At 39.9% G+C, this 17,164-nt stretch overlaps 2 long non-coding RNA genes across 3 annotated transcripts in view; one reads left to right on the plus strand and one right to left on the minus strand.

The window, feature by feature from the left end:
• The window catches only part of LOC128326377 (uncharacterized), a 20,151-nt gene extending 15,946 nt beyond the window's left edge, over positions 1 to 4,205 (plus strand). For both annotated transcript variants that reach the window (XR_008308015.1, XR_008308014.1), the window contains one exon: positions 4,070 to 4,205. This is a non-coding gene — a long non-coding RNA (uncharacterized LOC128326377). The remainder of the gene's footprint in view (positions 1 to 4,069) is intronic.
• Positions 1 to 13,433, minus strand: part of LOC128326374 (uncharacterized) — a 20,923-nt gene extending 7,490 nt beyond the window's left edge. Inside the window, exons 1-2 of the long non-coding RNA XR_008308009.1 lie at positions 13,259 to 13,433; positions 12,138 to 12,270 (exon numbers count right to left, since the gene is read on the minus strand). This is a non-coding gene — a long non-coding RNA (uncharacterized LOC128326374). The remainder of the gene's footprint in view (positions 1 to 12,137; positions 12,271 to 13,258) is intronic.
• Positions 13,434 to 17,164: the final 3,731 nt, after the last annotated feature.

Consider the following 17,164-nt stretch of genomic DNA (forward strand, 5'->3'; position numbering starts at 1 on the left):
AGAAGTGACTTGAAAGCTTCTGTGACCAATGGAGGTGGCAGGAGCATGGGTGGGGTGAGGGAGACTGGTACCTGCAGTTTGTTTGTAACCCAGGAAGCAGAGTGGAGGAAAGGAAGAGGTAAGAATATATTGCTTTTTCGACTCAAAGCATACAGAATGAAGCAGTCAAGAATGTATGACTTGGAACTCAAGTTAGCAGTTCTGCATGAAAGCATATGGATAGACCCAGAAGTTTAGGGCAGATGTGAAGACCCAGATGTTTAGTTCAGGCAGCAGGCAGTTCTTGGTGCTGGTGCTCTTGGTGCTCTGGGGCATTTAAGCCCCACCCCTCTTAAAATCCCCATTCATTAGACTGTGCTGTATTATCATACATCACTCTTATGGGAACAAGTGCTGAGTGTTTCATTGGTTTGTGAGAACATTTGTCAAACAAATATATAAGGAAATTACTTTGCCTTTCTGGCCTGCAAATAAATTCTTTAATAGTCTGAACTTTTAAACCAAACAGTTTGGGAAACTCAGACACTTCCAGAATTAACCTCCTGCCAAGTTACAGGAAGATAGCTTTAAAGGTATAAAGAGTTTTATCTCCCATTAATATGAGTGACATAAGTTTCATGTTGCCCTGACTAATCAATATGCAGTTCACCTTGCTGTTTAGCTTTCACTAAGCTGTGAACTCTGCATATTTCTTGGGAGTGAAGCCATATGGCTAAAAATAGTGAGTGCAAACTATTCCTGATTAGACTGGATTTGTGTCAGTTCATTAAGCGACTGTTGTATTGCTGTTATCTTCTTACATTCTAAAATAAAGAATAAAACTATAGTGCACGTTATGATGTGCCAAAGGCACATTGGATGGTGAAATGATTTGGCTGCCCAAAAGTGAACAGGGATGGTGTGGCAAAGTCAAAGAACGGAGTAAAGTGCTCAATAAAACCAACTTATTGAGTTGGTGGGTTCCTTTAAGAACCTTGGGAAGTTGTGTTTTAGAAGCCCTGGCTGGGTACTTTCCAGACTAGCTGCTCAACAGCAGCAAAATGCTTCCGTAAAGGCAAATCACATTTGAAATGTAAACAGCAGGCGGAGCAGTCCCACGGAAACTAACAACCCCCCAAAACAGCAACCTTTTAATGCCAGATACACGACGTCATAGCACTATATCACAGCAATTAAATTTGAAACAGGGCATCAAAAATGTGAACGGCACCCTGCTGTCAGCATAGGGACTGCGGTGTCACAACACAGGAAGTGTGGAAGCACACTTCAGAGATCCACCGTGACCCCATTGCAGGGTGTAATGTGGAAAGCACCTTGGAGAGGTAAGCTTAAACACATAAGAACAGTGGCTGTAATCAAAGGTTGTGTGGGTCTTCAGTGCACATACAATGCTCCATGCAAACTGGGACTGTTCTCTTCTCTTAAATGTAGAGAAATTATCCAGTTATGCTCCAAGTGTATATCAGATTCCATATACACACAATGGAGTCATAAACCATTGGGCTAGGATCAATGACTGAGATCCAAATTAACGCTACGGACATGCTACAAGGCAGGTGTGATTTCCATCAGTCTCTCCTTCTCTCTGCAGCTCATTGTGCCTCCAGAAAATATGTCCCTGAGGGTCATGTGGGGCACAGAGGGAAGAGGAAAATAAGCAGATTCAAGTACCTTTTCTTATATAATGATAGGATGGAATGGTCAATGCATATTACAGCTTTGGGATGGGAGGATTCTGATGACGGATAGTCCCAGAGCCTGATGGAAGGGGCTTTGGAGTCTCGCCTCCCCCTCTGATGAAGCTTGTTGAAAGTGGCTACTGATGGAGACAGTTCTGGGCTTCATTTAGCATGTAAGGCTATTAAGCGTTCTCCCATTTCTTTTAGTTAAAAACTTAAGTAGTTTCTCATTAGCCTTGCTAAAAGACTCTTTAAAGCTGACTTACAAGATTTAGTCAAAGCCTTTGGAGTCAGGCAGTATATTAGATAGATAGATAGATTTCTGATAAATCTTACTATTGGATCCAGTTCAGTTAGACCTATGTGTTATAAAACTCACTTCTGTTATACATATTAGAGGTTTTCAAGAGCCCAGGGTTCAGGGAACTATACGGATTAGGAATAGTAACTCTGACATCCAGAGCAGTCTTTCAGTACCATGAAAGGAAGGCATGCCAGAACTAGGGAGAACTTCCTCGCATTCACTCCAGCTGTACATCCTTGGGTGCGCAGCAAGCAAAGTGAGTGTTGATTATTGGGTCTGGCTCTGGCAGTGTCCTATGCCATCCAAAAATGTGCCCTTGAAGGCTGTGCAATCCACAGGGACACATTTTTGGGTGACACAGGGCACTCTTGGAGCCACAGAAAATGGTCAAAATTGCCAGAGGTTGCATGGCCCCAGCACAGCTAGGAAAGCTCTCCCTTGCACATCACATTATCATCATCCTTGTGTATTACCGGCACCAGAAGGCTACTCTGGATGTCTGGCACTATGAATAGTTGCACTGATTCCATTGAGGATAATGCAATTATTGCCTATGTTGATTGATTGATTGATTGATTGATTGATTGATTGATTAAGTGCCATCAAGTCGGTGTCAACTCTTAGAGACCACGTAGAGAGATTCTCTCCAGGATGATCTGTCTTCAACTTGGCCTTTAAGGTCTCTAAGTGGTGCATTGATTGCAGTCGTAATCGAGTCCATCCACCTTGCTGCTGGTCATCCTCTCCTTCTCTTTCCTTCAACTTTCCCCAGTATTATGGACTTCTCAGGGGAGCTGGGTTTTTGCATAATATGTGTCCCAAGTATGATAGTTTGAGCCTGGTCATTTGTGCCTCGAGTGAAAATTCTAGATTTTCTTCTATGATCCATTTTTTTGTTTTCCTGGCTCTCCATGGTATCCTCAAAAGTCTTCTCCAGCACCAAAGTTCAAAAGCATCAATGCTTTTTCTATCTTGCTTCTTCAAAGTCCAGCTTTCGCATCCAGAGAGTGTCATGGGGAAAACCATTGTCCGAACGATTCTAAGCTTTGTTGGTGTAGACATGTCACGGCATCTAAATATCCTTCCCAAGGCCTTCATTGCATCCCTACCAAGTGCTAGTCTGTGATGTATTTCTTGACTGCTGGATCCTTTACTGTTGACGGTCGATCCTAAAAGGCAGAAGCTATCCACCACTTCAATGTCTTCATTGCCAATTTCAAGGCTGGTTGCTGTACTCATTGTCATTAGTTTAGTCTTCTTTACATTTAGTTGTAGTCCCATTTTTTCTCTGTGCTCCTTGGCTTTCATTACTAGAGCTTGCAGATCATCCGCATTCTCAGCTATCAGAGTGGTTTCATCAACAGAGCACAGGTTATTGATGTTTCTTCCTCCAGCTTTGCTCCAACTTCCTCAAACTTTGAATTATATGTTAGTTTAGTTCAAAGAATCTAAAATATACAACCTCTGTTTTCTCAAACATTGATAACTTTGCAATTATAAACAAGATAGGCTATGAAAACATATAATCTAGCTAGGCCATTAAATACTTTTGATTAAAAGTATTGACCCTTTTGAGCTTTGGTGATGAAGAAGACTTCTGAGAATACCATGGAGAGCCAGGAAAACAAACAAATGGATGATAGAAGAAATCAATCTAGAATTTTCACTCGAGGCACAAATGACCAGGCTCAAACTATCATACTTGGGACACATATTATGCAAAACCCCAGCACCCTTGAGAAGTTCATAATACTGGGGAAAGTTGAAGAAAGAGAAGGAGAGGATGACCGGCAGCAAGGTGGATGGACTTGATTACGACTGCAATGAATGCACCACTGAGAGATCTTAAAGGCCAAGTTGAAGACAGATCATCCTGGAGAGAATCTATCTATGAGGTCGCTAAGAGTTGTCACCGACTTGATGGCACTTAATCAATCAATCAATCAATCAATATATAAATTATATCGATATTATATATAATTTGTAGACCATCCCAAGCTTGCATCTTGGGAGGCTCACAAAGCAGATTAAAAATAAAAAAAATTAAACCAATTTAATGAATCCTTAAAACATTGTGTTGATCTAGGTTCTCAGAAAATTTGTATAAGGGTCTCCTTCAATGGTATCATATACTCACAAGACTACAGGAGATGAATGGGATGTTTCAGACCTCTGTTGAAGATGTCAGAACAACTGAGACACATTTGCCCAACATTTGGTGGGAATGAGTAAGTATCTAGAAATATTGGAGATATGTTTTGGATTGTGTGAAGTTTATAGCAGGATATTAGATTGCATCTGATCCCATTATAGTTGTTATTTTACTTTGTTCACCAAGTGCAGCCACAACATAAAATATTAGTTGCAAAGATGTTAAGAAAATCTGATATATTTATTGCTTAGGCTTTGAGACATCCCCAGTTACCAGCTCTTGAAGTACAGAAGTGCAGATTATGAAACAGAATGCTGATGCATAATTAACATCATTCAAGCACAAGCTGGAAGGGATGAGTAGTTCAAGCAAACAAATTTTACAGGAGTGGAGCCTATCATCATATTTTGGAATAAGATTATAGTCCTATTCACATGCCATGTTCAACATTAATACAAGTATACAGTTTACACAGGTACAGTTATTCACATGTTATGTTGAATGCAGGTATAGCAGTACACTTTCTACATGTCCTGTACCATACATTAGAAAGACTTGTACCAAAGTGGTTCAACTTTAAAATGAATGCAGATACAGTCATTCACACACAAACATGTAAGGGATACAATCATCTGTACACTCATACAACATAATGTCTGAATAGAGTAATGTTTAATGAAAATATTAGATGTGTGGTGTTATCTTCAAGATGATGCCACAGTGGGGAAATGATTTGACTAGCAAGCCAGAGGTTGCTGGTTCAAATCCCTGCTGGTATGTTTCCCAGACTATGGGAAATGCCTATATCGGGCATTGGCGATATAGGAAGATGCTGAAAGGCATCATCTCATACTGCGTTGGAGATGGCAATGGTAAATCCCTTCTGTATTCTACCAAAGACAACCATAGGGCTGTTGATGGCACACTCTATCTTTCATGTTGGACATACAAAGCCTTTGACATCACATCTTATGAAGTGTTGAACTTTACTAATTCTTATATTTAATTGAGCTATATCTAACAGACACTATATTAAATTGTTATTGTAATGGATTTTATAGATTTTGAAATCATAAATATTTTAAAAGTGAAAAAGAGGGGGGAAAACCCTAAATCAGAAAACCAATTCACACCATATATTTACTGTATATGTCAATGTTGGAATAGTTTCACAGCTGTGATCCGCTTCTTTAAAAAAACCAACCACCCTAAAAACTAAACTATTTGAAGACTAAAAACATTGGTAGAAATTCTGTTGAGGCTTTCCTGTATAGGGGGAAAAAAACCCCTTCTTATGAGCATGCTAAAGTTTATCACCATCAGAAATATCTAACAAACGTATTTCAGTAAAGTGCAATATGAAGGCCTTAAAAAGCAGTTAGAATGGATGAATCATAGAATGTTAGGGTTCAAAGGGACTCAGTGTCACCACCGTTCAAGGGCCAGATCCTGTACCAACCATTCAGTAAATCACTGTTGTGGGGCAATCAGACAATTTATACAAGGTAAGCGACACTTAAACCCAAATGTGTCTGGGTATATTGCTAGAGGTGAAATTTATTACGCTCAGGTCATAATTCTACATTTCAATATAATAGGGGCAGTAAGTGAGCCCTGAACATTGCCACGTCTGTTTGTTTCACTTTCCACTTAATTTTGTGGGATTAATGGTGGTGACACTGGAATGTTAAAACACAAATCATGCAGCACAGTATTAGCAGCTATTTTGGCAGGGTCCTCTTGGTTCTGAAACAGATTATCTGCAAATAATAATAAAAAAGAAAGGGAATTAATCCTCTCAAGGTCAGAGTTACCTGTTAGTACTTCCCCTTTCAGAACTATATGGCATGTAATTTTGTGGGTATTTAACAAATAATGTTGATTTGGGGCAGTGTGTGTGGAAGAAACAATTCTTCTAAAACAGGTTCATAGGTTTAAGCAAACTGGGGAAAGATTGTAACTCACAAAGGCCTTATTTTTCATTTTTCATGTCTGTTTGTAATTGCTGTCATCTTTGTTTCTCAGGCTACAGCTAAAAAAGGTGACTCTCATATTTATTAGTAGGGGATTTCAATAAACATTGTGCAATATGGTAGGCCTAGGAATGATTTATTGATAATTTGTCACCTGTATTTATGGGAATTGGAGACCCTGGAGCTCTACAACTGGTAAATCATGTTAGGCATCTATACTTTTTTGGTTCAAGTCTTTGCTGTTCAAAGAGCACTATGTCTAAATGTAGACTGCCGTCCATGGCTGGTAATGATGCACTTGCCAATGCAAAAAGGAAAAGGGAAGGTAACTAATTGGACATTTATTTTAGTTTTGATATGTAGTGTAATCTAAAGCTCTATAAACAACATGCTGATAAAATATAATTACAAGTGAAATTGCAATTTAATGAAGGCAAAGATTATGAAAGTGTGCAAACTAAGGGAACATTAAGCTGGCTTGAGTTTTTCACTGTTTATTATTGTACAGCTGTAAGGAACTTCCATACAGTTCCCAGATGGAAACAGCTGTTATTCTACTGCTCTTGGGGAGGCTGGGTACAAATGGCCATTGATAATTTTATCCACTTATTGCAGATTGGTTGGGTTTGAGAAGACACTTTGCTATGGGCTGTATCCGACGCTGTCAAGATGGGTGTTCATTTGCTACTTTGCCATTCACTTATCTCTCCTGGCAACCTCTCAGACAACAAGTTGTTCCACTCATTTGGAATATTGTTATCTCCACTAGTGATGTCAGCAGAAGTCAGCAAATCTAATATTCATGCTCAAAGAGCTTTGCTGGTGCCCTTTGTTTATGAGAAAGGGCTTTTTATCAGCTTGGCAGCTGCTTCCTCTTGATAGGTGGAAGAGTACTTCATAGATGGCCAAAGCATATGCCCATCCAATGGCTCCAATGTGTTTTTTTTTCACATTGAACCAATTCAGATCCATGTTTTTTGCAATTGAGATGCACAAGTGACATTTCCTGTTATCTTCAGCTCCATTTGCTAAGGCTTTGTACACTTAAGTGAATGTAAAAGTGAAATGTGAGATACATCTCTTTTGTTACAAAAAAAAGGAGGGGGATCAAAGGCAAAGGAAGATTAAGAAAAGTGGCTTTCGTTAATGCAATGTATGGCAGAGAAGCATAGGCAAACATAAAACAGAAGCAAAAGAGATGTGGCAAAATAACCCTCATGTGCTCAAAGGGACAGTTCACACCTGGCAAACACCTGCTTTGAGGTCTTTGAACATTAGGCACAGTGGAGGGGAATCATGATCTTGACTAGAGAACGATCCATCCCCCTATGGTTGGCAAAGACATACTTTGAAGGCACGCGCACACACACACACACACACACACACACACACACACACACACACACACACACCCCATTACTTCTTGGACATTTTCTGCAGATAGATCACTGAGCTTTAGGAGAGTTTCCTCCTAAAGTGGGGGTGGGTGGTATCAGGTGATTTTCAATAAATTCTAAACACACTTACCCAGAAATAATTTCCCTGGAAGCAGTGAGAAGTGAAAATTTTTGTGGGCAACTTACAACAACAACAACAATGCATCACAGGGAAAATTAATTTAGCAGCCCTGACTGGCTAGGTAGTTATGAGACTTCACTGAGCAGTGAGCAGAAGCACTGAGCTACATTCTTAGGCCCAGTGTGATGCAGTGAACAGAGTTTTGCAATGTAGGGTACAGTTCAAATCCTGACTCATCTATGAAGCTTAGGCACCTAAATGAACCAAGAATCAGCAAGTCGCTCTCTTTCAGCATAACATCAATCACAAGGTTGTTATATGATTTGAAAACTTGCTCTGAATTTAGCGGAGGCAAGGTCAGACATACATAAATGAAACTATGGTTAATAGGGATTCATTCTTCACATTCTGCTTTCACAGCATCACCTGACCTATTCACATGTTAATGTCCAATGCACGTACAATCTGTGTGCGGTATACCCCTGTACAGAGTTGAATGCCTGTATAGTGCAGATGGAGGACAGCTGGTCTTGTGGAGGAGAGCTGGTTGTATGGAGGAGAGCTGATCTTGTGGTAGCAAACATGACTTGCCCCCTTAGCTAAGCAGGGTCCACCCTGCTTGCATATAAAAGGGAGACTAGAAGTGTGAGCACCGTAAGATATTCCCCTTAGGGGATGGAGCTGCTCTGGGAAGAGCAGAAGGTTCCAAGTTCCCTTCTTGGCTTCTCCAAGATAGGGCTGAGAGAGATTCCTGCCTGCAACTTTGGAAAAGCCGTTGCCAGTATGTGTAGACATTACTGAAATAGATGGACCAATGGTCTGACTCAGTAAATAGCAGCTTCCTATGTTCCTATAGTTATACACATTTTCTGTTCAATGCATGGACAGTACTACACACCGTACCCTGCATTTGAGGGGGCCTGAACCCAGGTTCATTTTTTTAAATGAACGCATGTACAGTAATTCACACAAAAATGTGTACATGTGTATGAACATCTGTATTCATACACAGTATAATGTCTGAATAGGGCTCTGATGCTTAAAAGGGTCTTGACCTGTAACTATTCTCAATTTGGCTACTAGATCAAAATAATTTTATATCTCTAGACATATTGTAGGCTAAGATATTTGTAAAACAAAGCCAGCAATCTTTATAATTAATGCAGAAATATTCTGAGGAAAGAGTCAGTTGAGTAGTCCAACAAGAGGTCAGTTATTACATATATTTTCCAGATGTTACCTTTTTCATTATCATTTTTTTAATAGGAAGGATTAAGGGTGGGGGGTTTTTTGGCAGGGGGGGTTGTTAGTCTACTTTCTTAATAGACTTGCTTCTCCTGCAGTTCATAATCAGTTCTGCTTTTCTTGTCTTCCTCAGAATATGTCCCTGTCTCAGATTCTGCAAAGATCTACATATCCCTTTATTATAATTTCCATAGCATGCTAGGCTAGGAAAATACTGTATCAAATATTGTAAGTGATGCACAGGTTAAACACATTTATTACAAACAGATGATGGTCCAGATGTATGTCTACAGTACCCATTTTTTCCAGTTGTGCCCCATTTCCACTAACATGGTCACATACAAGAATAAGTTGCCAAATCACGTAGGATTTACCTGAAGATGTTGTTAGCATATGAAATTTCCACTACTAGATTAATACCTTAAAATTACAAACATCAAAAATATTACTTTAAAGAAATAGTTTAATGTTTAACCACATGATTCTTTGGATGATTTAGATATATAGGCTAATATCTTGAGAAACATGTGGGCAGCAGCTGCAAGTACATCTGAATTTATTTATTTATTAAGTTTTGCTCTCAGGAGATACCCAGCCACAGAACCCCTCCTCGCAGAAACAACTCTTTTAAACTGACCTGTCTTCAAAAAGTAGTTTGGGGACTGGAAGTGGGGGAGATTAAAAAGCAAGGCAGGGGTGTGTGTGTGTGTGTGTGTGTGTGTGTATTGTGGGACCATCATCCAAGAAGGAAAATCCCAGTTTAGTTAGAGGTGTGTATACAGCTCTCTGAACCATGGCCATGCCCTCTCTAGGTCTATTTATCTAGAGAGATTATACATTTTAATATATTAATAATATATTTATCTTATCCAATATAATATCTATCTGTAATCACTCCTCCTGTTTAAAAACTGAGGGTTGAGTGTGCAGATGCAGTGTGTGTAAAGATTGGCCGAAGACAGAAGTCAGAAATGGCTCCCTGCTCATTGTGGTTTGCAATAAAACATTTTAATATAACTAAATAAATACATGTCCCACACACCCCAGAAAAACCCTAAGGATACAGAGTGGTCCAGTTCAGATATAAGGACAAAGTCTGGTTATTACAAGAATGAGCCATGGTGAGCCTTGGGCTCATGTACACCCTCCTCCTTTACCCTCTCCTTGTACAAGAGGAAGAAATTGTAAAACTCAACTTTTGTAACAGACTGTAGTTTGCTGTTGCATTCAACTCTGGCAAAACATAGCTTGTTCTCAAACCAGGATCCCACACCACACTTTGATCCTGGTATCAGATCCCGGTTTGAGAACATACCATGATTTACACAAACCATAGTTTCCTGCATTTGGGCACAACAGTTTGCAATTTGAAAGAAACTAGAAGTGGAAGCTTCAAATCTTCTATTTCATGCATGAAAGAGGGCAGACAAAAGAGAAGTGCATAAGACTTACTGAGGCTCATTCTCATAACAACAAACCATAGTTTGGCATTATGTCTGAACTGGGTCAGACTGAGGGCTGCTGCTGCTGCTGCTACTACAAATATTTATATACCACTTTTCCAAAAAAAAAAAAAGTGCTCAAAGAAGTTTATGTATAAATGAATGAATGAATAAATCCACAAATAAATAAGATGGTTTCCTGTCTCAAAAGGGCTCACAATCTAAAAGGAAATATAAAGTAGACACCAGAACCAACCACTGGAGAGATGCTGTGCTGGGATTCCACATGTTGCTGTCCTGTTGCCATGAAAACCTGGCAGCACAGTACAGCATGCAAGCAGGAAGAAGCTCTAAGCTGGATGGCACCTGCAAAGTGAAGAGAAGCAAGTACCCTCCTGATGGCTTCCCTTCAGCCTTGTCAAGTAGGGGATTGCCTTTGGAGGATGCATGTCTCCTTCTGTCATTATCCCCAGTACTTTAAGCAGCAAAGGAAACTCACTGCTTAATGGATCACAAGATGGTGCCTGCCATTAGACATACACCCTCAAGTCTAGTCCCCCCCCCAGAAGGCTGCTTTAAACTGTGAGGGGGCATTTGAAGATCCCAAATGGGGGATGCATAGGGAGGATACCCAGTGACAACGTTAAAGGGATAGCTGAATCCAAAAGGAGGAGACATGCATAAGAGAATAAGGTTACTGGGGCAGACAAGGATTTGGCATGGGAGGGGTGGGAGATGGAAGGTGATGGGCAATAAAGTGGGGAAACTCTTTGAGCTTGTTCCCATGACCAGCTCTACCCAGGCTAGAACAGCCCTACCCAGGTAATCCTGGTTGTGATAACTGATGGGATTGGTCTTGATCCCAGCACTCCTCAACTGGGTAGCCCAGGTTTTGCACCCGGGCTTAAAATGAGGTAGGAGGGTATGCCCTCTTATCCCACTGCCAATCAGGCTGCCAGCACCCATTGTGACCACAGAGGCCAGAGGAAGGAGCAATCAAGCCTCAGGAATTTCCATAATGCACAGTGCTGCTTACACAGTGCATTGTTGGACTCTTGGAGGCTGGGCTTTGTTCACCAAGCCTCCAGATTGCCATTCTGCTTGCCACAGAAGTGATTGTATGGATGTGTGAGTGGTGTGGCTTGTAGAGGAGGAATATATATTTTCCTTATTTAAATATGTATGTTTATATATGTTAAGAAACATTCTGACTTCATCATAATTTGTTAAGAAACTTCTGACTTCATCAAAAACTGTGACGTTGAGGTGTCCCTTTGTGTCACTCACTACAACTGCACCAAATTTGGATCAAATCAGTTAGGATTTGAACCACAAGTTAGCCCACTTGCACCCCAAACGTTTATGCATCCACCATCTTGAATTGGGGTGGATGATGTCATCACAAACTATGCCATTGAGATGTCTCTATGTGTCCCTACAACTGTACCCAATTTGGTTCATATTAGTCCAGGTATTGCAAAGTTGATAGTGGAGGACATACAGACACACACTCACACACACAACACCGGGTGATCTCATAAGCTTACTTTCCTTAAGGAAAGTGGGCTAATAATAGATTCAACATAAAAGGAGTAACACTATATGTCAACATTGTGTACACCTGCACAGAAATCCAAGATAATGAACATGGTAACCCAGTGGAGAACATTTGCTGACAATAATGGAGAAGGAAACAAAAACAACAATGCTGATGTGTACTACAGACTGCCATACCAAGGAGAGAATGTGGATTATGATTTTCTAAAACAAATTAAGACATTTCAGGGAAGCAGGAATTATTAGTAATGGGGAACTTTCACCTACCCTGCTAAATATTGGGAAACAAACACCACCAAGTATCGAATCTTCAACAAATTCCTGATGTGCCTTGATGAGACCATCTTCTCTCCCAAAAGGTGGAGGAAGGAATGAGCTGGTCAGCTATCCTCATTTGATCCTAATAGAGAAGAGATGGTCAATCATAGTGGGAAATCTTATGGCTAGCTAAATACCCTCCCTTTCCTTATGCCACAGTCTTGATGTCAACACGGGCCCCGCCAGTACAACTGTTTTTTGTAAATGGAAATATGTGGGAAGTCCCAATCTCAGGATGTCAACATGCCCTTTAAGTTTGGATGTATTACTTGGACTCTTATTCATACATGCAGTAATGAAGTGTATAGTCCTCATATGGACGACACCACTTTAGTTTTTACATGCGTAATCGTTTTAAGAACGCCTCTGTAAGAAAATCATGTCTCATGTGAAAAACACACAACACATCAGACATGAAGAAACATATTATTTCTGAAAGGAGGCTATTTTTTCTAAGGTGTTGAGTTTTAGGGTTTTTTGCATTTGTGAATCTGCCCTGAGCTATTAGAACACTGAAAATTTTTTACCATCTCATAAAAGTCTTCTGTATAAACACTTAGGTACTTCAGCCTGAGTTGAAGGGAGGAGGAGGGGTAAGAGAACTACCCTTTCCTATTGATTTATAGGAAGGCTCGATCTATCTATATTAAAAGGAACAAAATACCTCATATCTGTAATAAAAGAAAGGCAGGTAATATTGGAATGTTTTTAGAATTATTAAGCTAAAAATAGGTTTTGCAACCACGCCTCCTAAAGACGAATGACTGGCAAAGTTCCTCTGTGTGTGTGCGCATTATATTTATATATGTGTATGTATACAAACACACACACACACACACACACACTTACTTTTATTTATGATATTATAAACCAATTTAAAATAACAAAAAACAAAGAAATAAGTTGTTTTATTACTTAAAAATTAAAGTATCTCATCACAATATTTTAAATAAATCTGAAATATGTTTAATTTTAGTCTTCTAGTACCATATCTCTATCTTAATCTTCTAGAACCAGGCAATCTTTTTTGAAAACGAATAGAAAGACCTCTGGAATAATGATTAACTTACATATCTTAAAATGCGCCTTTTATAGTTAGGTTTGGTAGTCTGAAGTTTCAAAACAAGAAAATTCCAGAACACTGACATTTGATGTAAGGGAAATCATGGTCTGTCTAGATCAGTAATGTTTTGGGGGAAATGAAACACAGGCAGCAATAATATCAGGGCCAGCTTCAGGTCTGAGGCCATTGGCTAGGTGCTCTCTAGTGGGCTATGTCCCCATAGGCCTATTTAAGAGTGCATGGTGGGGGGGAGGGGCTTACCTGGGTTGTAGTGAGTTTGTTTCTTTTTGTGTTGTTTACTGGCTGTCCCCATCCCCCCACCCCGCAATGTTGTCAATGTCAGCATACTCCAGGCACACTGTAGGCAAAAATGGCAGCCCCCATCCCCCTCCAATGCCCCAGAGTGCATTAATTCATTTTTTAATATTTGTTTGTTTGTTTATACTTATATAACACCTTTCATTAAAAATTGCCTCTAGGCCATTTGTCATGCTATGCATTGTGAGGGAAATGGTGGCTATCAGTAAAATGGCAGCTGTGCCAAATTCTTTGTGGGGTGAGGGGAGATCTGAGGGCATGTATCAGAGATGGGTCCTGAATCCTATTTACATCCATTCTGTGCTAAAAACTCCCTCTTAGCTTCTTTTATGTTTCTGCAGGCACAAGTCTATATTTGAAGGTCAGATTAGGAGGCTCTGTGGGGGTCCACGGTGTTTTCCATTTGTTCCCCCTTTCCTTTCCTGACGTCTCACATCTCTAAGTGCTCAATGACAGCCTGTAGAGGTTTCACCGTAATCCAACTTTATCCATTAACAGACACTCAATCACTAAAGTGCTTACTAGACTAAACATATTTATCCAACCAAATCACACTTTACAATGCAAAACTGCCAATCAGACTTTGGCTATTAGCAGGGAACTGCTTTAAAGGGGATTTCGGTGTTTGTGCTGTGAAGAGCATGCTTACCTCCAACAAACCACTAAACCAAATTAACCTAGCTGTATCCTCATAAAAGAAACCAGATATCCTGTTGTGAAAATAGAAAGCTTGGTAGGACAGGCCTCCTTTGATGGCCAACAGTGTGACAGACGAACAGTTCAGACTACAAATCTGGTTACCACAGATTTGTATCACCCTTCCTCCACCAATTAGAGTTTTGTTAAGTTTAAAAGCGGTGGTTTTTTAAAAAAAAGTATCATTTGGGTAATTCAAATAGGCCTTCAACCTTCCTACATTACTATTATAATTGCAATAAGTGCTGTACTTATTGGCCAAGGCTCCTTTAATTCTAATTGCTCTTTTTCTGCACAATTATGTTGTAAAAAGTGCTTGCATTAGCCAAAATAAAAAAAAATCCAAGAGACGCAAATGTGGTAGTAATAATAATTCTTTTTATTAGCCTGGCAAAGAGGAAGAGAACAAAGCTTTAAAAAGACTTCAAAGTTCAGACCAGGGGAAAAAGAACCCAGAACTGGATAAACATGCCTATTTCTCGATACTTTTCTTGGTCTCATACAAATCAAGTGGCATCACTACAACTCTCCTGACATTTCTTTCTTCCAAAACAGAAAAACCTACAACATCCTCATGGAGCTTATTTAATGCTTTCTGTCAAAGCTGCATAAAATGACCCTGTATGTTTTCACTAGGTCTTAATAGCTTTAGACTTAATGGTATTATGCCTCCTTTAAATACCAATCATTTTAAAGCAAGGCTTGACATTTGTGGGGCTTCGTGTATTCTACCACCACTGCCTCTGTTTAAAATAGGGGAACTAGAAGGTGAAATTTTACTGAGAGGAAAACAGCTGCAGGAAAACATGAAAACTGATGAGTTGGTTTTTTTAAATTAAAGCACGAGTGCTAGTTAGGGATGTGCAGAATGTTTTGATGTCAAAACATTTACTCGAAATGGGCCATTTTGAGTGTTTCAAGCTCTAAACAAAACACCCTCTAAATAAAGGGCCTGTTTTCAGCTTGGAGCAGAACAACCCCAGTTCTATTGAAATGTTTCGATGTTTCAAGTGCCATTTTGCAGGCTTGTGTTTCCCTTGCTGATTAGTTTTCTGGCACTGTTTGTTATCATACAAATCAAGTGTTGTCATGGGCAACTGTGCCCAGTTTGGCTGGGGGGGAGGGGGGACACAAAAGGAGGAAATTTCAAAATGTATTAAAATGGACTGGGAGGCAGAGAGAACCCTTATGCTTCTCTTGAAGAGGATACATCATGAGAGGAGGAAGGTAGGTTTGATAAGGTGGTTTTCTTTGCTCAGCATTGAGTATAATATACTGGGCTATTGCTGCTATAATTATGTAATTTTGCTGGATCTCTGATTGACAAAGGCAGAACTTGGGTGCCTGCCTTTCTTGAGTTGTGGTTTGTGAGATAGTGCTGTGGTGAGAAATGGCCAGTTATTATTATTATTATTTTAGCCATTTGGACTGTGTTTGAATTGTTTTTTAAAACATTTTATATCCCGCTCTTCCTCCAAGGAGCCCAGAGCAGTGTACTATATACTTAAGTTCCTCCTCACAACAACCCTGTGAAGTAGGTTAGGCTGAGAGAAAAGTGACTGGCCCAGAGTCACCCAGCAAGTATCATGGATGAATGGGGATTTGACCTCAGGTCTACCCGGTCCTAGTCCAGCACTCTAACCACTACACCATGACAGATTCCCTTTTACTATGTGCTTTTGCAGTGTTTTTCAAGGCAGGGTTGCAAAATACATTGCAAATTGCAATGCAACACTTGTGTGCACTCTGTGAGTGCTGCTTGTTCTGGCACTAGGGAACAATGGGGAAACTTGAAACACTCAATTATTCCCCATAGGTAGCTCCTAGGGACACCAAAATGGCTTGTGTAGTAGGGCATGATGGGTGATACCTACCACCAAACCCACAAAAGAAATGGATAAGCGGGAAATTTCAAACAAATTTTTAACCTTTCCCCCAACCCCCCCCCCAATAGGATCCTATTGAGCTTTGGGGGAAAGACTAAAAATATGTTAAAAATCACCTACTTGCCCATTTCCTTTGTGGGTTGGGTGGTAGGTAGCACCCATTATGTTCTACCAACCAACCCACTTTGGTGTTCCTAGGAATTACCCATGGGAAACAATGTGATTTTCACATTGAGTGAAAGTTCCCCCATTGTTCCTTGTGGATGAAATACTCAAAACATTTCAAGTTGTTTCATCAAAACAGCCAACTCTACCACTGTTTTGATGAAACCTTTTGGCCATTTTGTGTTCTGTTTCAAGCTTGAAACAAAACACAAAATCCATTTTGTACACATCGCTAGTGTTAGTCATGCAATTGCAAGGTGTGCTTCAGAGTCTCTTGCACTTATCAAAAATAACAAGAGAGTTTCTCTCCAGCTAGCTCTTGTGGAAAACATTTTATGAGCAGTTAAAACAAGTCCCACTTTTTGGAAGGGAAACTTCAGCTGGAAGCATTTCCAAAATGAAAAAAGCGGAGGGGGTAGGCGGGACCCACAACATGCACAGTTGTTCCAAAGATCAGTACAGCAGATTTTCTCAGTTAGGGATGGAAACTTATAAAGTACAAATTAAGTTGTCATGTCAAAGAATGGCATCTATGAGCCAATGTTAGGGAGTAACCACTGAGAGAGGGAGGGGGGAATTGTTTGTGTGGTCTAGCTGCAGTTTGAAAGCCTGAAGTCAGCATAATATCAACAATTCTAAATTAAAATTCACCTTCCATATGATTATTAGCATAGTCTTCTGACTAAGGAAATCCAGTACACTATTCCAAAGGGAATTAAATGCTTTAGTTCTATATGCAGCACAAATTTCAGAGTCATAAACAGATGCCAGCATCATGGTAAACAGAGACACAGAAATAGAAACACTTGGGCTTAATTGCCATTAATACCAGATGAGGAGGTCAATTA

Source organism: Hemicordylus capensis, chromosome 5, assembly GCF_027244095.1.
Source record: "Hemicordylus capensis ecotype Gifberg chromosome 5, rHemCap1.1.pri, whole genome shotgun sequence".
Classification (NCBI taxonomy): domain Eukaryota; kingdom Metazoa; phylum Chordata; class Lepidosauria; order Squamata; family Cordylidae; genus Hemicordylus; species Hemicordylus capensis.